This window comes from Nannospalax galili, unplaced genomic scaffold (genome assembly GCF_000622305.1).
Source record: "Nannospalax galili isolate Female #2095 unplaced genomic scaffold, S.galili_v1.0 scaffold208, whole genome shotgun sequence".
Taxonomy (NCBI): domain Eukaryota; kingdom Metazoa; phylum Chordata; class Mammalia; order Rodentia; family Spalacidae; genus Nannospalax; species Nannospalax galili.
Window position 1 is genome coordinate 928927 of NW_008357998.1, and position 4911 is coordinate 933837.

The 4911-nt window shown below is 39.2% G+C and overlaps 1 protein-coding gene and 1 pseudogene across 2 annotated transcripts in view; one reads left to right on the plus strand and one right to left on the minus strand.

Annotated features, from left to right (window-relative positions):
* The window catches only part of Ptpro (protein tyrosine phosphatase receptor type O), a 243911-nt gene that overhangs the window by 228072 nt on the left and 10928 nt on the right, over positions 1 to 4911 (minus strand). The window lies entirely within an intron of this gene.
* On the plus strand, positions 210 to 1564 carry LOC103752323 (annotated as a pseudogene). The gene has a single exon (XR_001872113.1). The product of XR_001872113.1 is annotated as a serine/threonine-protein phosphatase 2A 55 kDa regulatory subunit B alpha isoform pseudogene (transcript).

Below are 4911 nucleotides of genomic sequence, written 5' to 3' on the forward strand. Positions count from 1 at the left end.
TGTGTGAATGGAACCATACAAGATGTAGTCTTTTAAGAATGTTTCATGAGGAGCAGGAGCAGGGACTCCCAGAGTGAAAGCCATCATCCTGCCCCCAGCCCCGTCCCTTCCCCCCTCAGGTGCCATCCACAGCCATCCATGCCCGCGACTCCCCCATCCCCAGGTGAGGGGGCTGAGCCCCGGTCGCAGAGGCCTCGAGGAACCCGTCAGGGTCACCATTTGCAGCGCAACATGGCAGGAGCTGAAGGAGAGAATAGTATTCAGTGGCGTTTTCCTCAAGTGAAAGGAGCAGTAGATGATGATGTAGCAGACACCGATATAATTTCTACAGTAGAATTTAACCATTCTGGAGAATTGCTAGCAACAGGGGACAAAGGCGGGAGAGTCGTCATCTTTCAGCACGCACAGGAGAACAAAATCCAGTGTCATAGCAGAGGAGAATATGTTTACATCACCTTCCAGAGCCATGAACCAGAAGTTGACTACTTGAAAAGTTTAGAAATAGAAGAGATCAACAGAATTAGTGGTTACCCCAGAAAAATGCTGCTCAGTTTTTATTGTCTACCAATGGTAAAACAATAAAATTATGGAAAATCAGTGAAAGGGTCAAAAGACCAGAAGGATATAACTTTAAAAAGGAAGATGGAAGGTACAGAGACCCGACTACAGTCACTACACTAAGAGTGCCAGTCTTCAGGCCCATGGATCTTACGGTGGAGGCCAGTCCCCGAAGAATATTTGCCAATGAACATACATACCACATCAACTCAATTTCCATCAATAGTGACTATGAAACATACTTATCAGCTGATGATTTGCAGATTAATCTTTGACATCTGGAGATTATAGACAGACGTTTTAATATTGTGGGTATTAAGCCTGTCAATATGGAACTCACAGAGGTGATCACAGAAGTGGAATTTCATCCCAACAGCTGTAACACATTTGTATACAGCAGCAGTAAAGGAACTATTCAGCTGTGTGACATGAAAGCATCCACCTTCTGTGACAGGCATGCTAAACTGTTTGAAGAGCCCAAAGATTCCAGTGACAGGTATTTTTTTCTGAAGTCATCTCCTCTATTTCTGACGTAAAATTCAGCCATAGTGGTCGCTATATGATGACTAGAGGCCATTTATCCGTCAAAATTTGGGGCCTGAATATGGAAAACAGGCCTATGGAAACATACCAGGTACATGAACATCTCAGAAGTAAGCTGTGCTCACTGTATGAAAACTACTACGTATTTGACAACTTTGAATGTTGTTGGAATGGATCTGAGAGTACGGTCATGACTGGATCCTACAATAATTTTTTCAGAATGTTCAACAGGAACACAAAGCAAGATATAACCCTAGAAGCATAACGAGAAAACAATAAGCCTCGTACAGTTTTGAAGCCACACAAGGTCTGTGCAAGTGGCAAGTGAAAGAAAAATGAAGTAAGTGTTGACAGCCTTGACTTCAACAAGAAGATTCTTCACACAACCTGGCACCCCAAGGAGAATATCATTGCTGTAGCTGCCACAGACAATCTGTATATATTTCAAGACAAAGGGAATTAGGATCAGCATTCCTAGCAGAAGAGCCCACTTCCTGCTTAGTTGAGGTAGTTGAATCTAGCATTCATACCTATAAAAGAGAGAGGTCCATTGTGGCACCCCTCTCCAGTGTTTGACAGTGTGCCATTCGACAACACATTGTGTAGCTCATGGAGAAAGCTGTGGACCCATCTCGGTGTGTTCTCCATATCTCTAGCCATTTGGGTAAGGGAAGGGCACTTTTAATTTAAATGACTCCTTACACCATCTTGCCTAATGGACTAGATTGGACTGTGTCAACATTGATTTACTCTACTTTTTATGCCTTCCATTGTGATGACGTCAAACATGGGATTTAATTGTGTATCCTCATTACTGTATCATTTGTGGGGTACACCCCTCCCCCCTTTTTAAAATTAAATACAGCTCATTCTTACTGTGGCTTGTAGCATTCCTCCTCTCTGGTATCCTGGATGCTTCTCCTCCAATCTCTCTTACTCTTGCCCTTTCCACCTGGTCTTGGTGGTATATTCAAAAAAAAGGAAGAATGAAAGCTGAAAGCACACAAAATGAGTGGGTCTGGAGTCAATGGTAAGGGGTGTGTGTTGTGAACAAATGTTTTATAACAGCTGTAATCACTTCTTGCCATGTCTGGCACTGAAAATAAAGAAAAACTACTACTGAATAAAAGTGACAAAGAACAGAAAAAAAAAACATTCATCATACTTTTATTGAGATTCTTTTAAGTTATTATGGGCATTGATTTATCCTCATTAACAAGTAGTGTTACATGGTATGGGCATGCCATAGGTTTTTAGCTATTCACACACATGTTGGTTGTTTTCAACATCTGACTAGTACAAAGCATCTGTGAACATTCAGGCACGGGTTTAGTTTTTTTACATGAAGATAACTGCAATGCCTTTTATATGGCACATTCATGATAATGCAAGGTTTCAGAGTTTCATGACACTAGAGAGGGTATGACAAAAATATACTGTATAAAACACGTTTGCCAGCATGTTCAAGAAGGGGAACAATCTGTCCTGATTTTCCAAGAACAGGTCAATTTGTGTCAGCTGGCCTGGCATAATGATCCCTTTGCCCTAATTGGAATGACAAATTTTATAATCACACTGATTCTTATTCTTTAATGACCCCAGGCATCACTGCTCTGATAGAATAGAATTTCAGTGGATTTCTCTTTTGTAATAGTTCTCTGTAGCTATGGACTCTCTGGAGTCTTAGAAATGAGATCTATCTTTTTGCAATTAATAGCAGTCTTCCTGAAGTTTCTTTTGTCCCTGCTTGCTTCTTTCCTACTATAAAATGCTTCTCCCTGTCAGTTTTATGGTTGCAAACTGCTCTAGCCAGTACCAAGGCTCCACACCCATGGACAGTTTGGAAATAGTTATAAAGCTTGATTTTGATTATTCTGGCTGATTTGATTATTATGACTCTGGATGAGTCATAAACTCATGCCAAAGATAGTGTTCTCTAAGTGCAGCCCTACAGTGAGCTTTGTCTGGATCATCTGTTCAACACTGGTTCATCACTGTCCAAGGGCATTGAAACCAGGTAAAAGGACATTTCCCCCATTCATATGGAGCTAAATGTAGGAGGACTTTCCCTGAGAGGACAAGAGGTTAGGGATAGAGAAATGGCAGGCTGCACCACTGGAGGAGTTGAAGGAACAGTGAGATAAACAACCACTGTAGCTTGTCTTCCAAAAAGAGTCAGTATACTGCCAAATGGCACAAAGCTAGCCCAGAATACAGGCAGAACTCAATCCAATGTCTTTATTCTTTTACTTAAAATCCTATATACTTCAGTTTCTTATGAATAGTATTTTGGTAAAGAAAGTGGGAAATGAATGACTGAAATTTGGCTAGGTGGTTCATTTTTAGCCACACTCACAGTTAACACACATATGAACAATGGCCCCCTTGCTTGCCAACTCCCTGATTCATACTGTTATGACCAATGTCTATGCTCATCTATGCCCTTAATTAATGCAAACACATTTGGGGATCATATATAATTCACCCATGGACTTATGGCTAATGTCATAAATTTCAGAAGGTTGGAAACAAGTGGGCCTTAAAAAAGTAGAAAAACACGCATACTAGGGCATTTTAATGCTTTAAAAATGTGGTGGGGGGTACACATGTGTGTGTGTATGCATACACAGGGACTAAGGTTGGAAGTCAGAGTGAAGTGTTTAGGAAGAACTAACTTCTTTTTCTTCCTGTTTTATATTTTTATCTTGGTAAATGCCCTATTTTCTAGTTTTTAATATATTATAAAACTATTGTAAGTGTGATATATAGCTGATTCAGGCTTCCTTAAAGATTTCAAATTAAGAACCCCCTACTTCAGAACCATTAGAAGACATAGAGTAAAAAGACTAATTGAATACCAGCATAGCAGCGAGAATTTCAGTAGAAATTCTCCATCAGCCTTAAAAAAAGAAAGATGTTCTGTCAATCAAGGAGTGTTGTAACCAGCCTGGTAATAGTACACAGATGAAAACAGGTTGTAAAGACATAGCAATTTTTATGAGTTGTAAATACATAAAACATATATTCACGGCTTCAACTTCAGGTGTCCTAAAGGATGGCTTTTTTAAAAGATTTCTCTAATTAAAAACAAAATAAAACACACAGGCTTAAGCTCCAATTTTAGAATAGAGTCCAAAGTATTTAATTCTAAGACCTTTTAATCATTTTAACAAAGATTTGGTAATATCAGCATTTCTGTGTTGCAAACCCCAAGAGTCTAATCACTTTGAGTGAAGGCCTATAGCTCTTTGTGAGAGACTAATTAAAAAGTATAATTTGGTTAAGGAAAATTACAAAGGGAAAGTCCCTGTGACAATGCAAAGTAAGTTTGGTCACATGGCATCACTCTATTTATATGTAAATAATGGTATTGTACTAGTGTGTTGCAATACAAAATTATCCTGTTTTCTTTTAATCATTTTTAGGAGCTAACCACAGAACTCAATACTTGATAACACATCACAGACAATATGCAACTCATTTTTATTTTTACTTTTGGTTTTGTTATTGTTGTTTTAGAAACAATATCACCATGTAATCCAAACTCCTCTGGAGCTTTAGATCCTTTTGGCTTGGTCTCCCCAGTGCTGAATTATAAACATGTGCCACCACACCCAGTTTTCCTTGATCTTCTGTTTTTTACCTTGATAGTGAAATCAGGATTCAGAAATGTTTCGTCATTTGTGGTGGTACACAGCTGTAATTTCAGCATTTCACAGAGGTTGCAGGAAAATGAGCTCAAGATCATCCTCACTTATAGGTCAAGTTCTAACTAGGTTGGAGAAGGCTCTGCCATAAATAAATAAATAA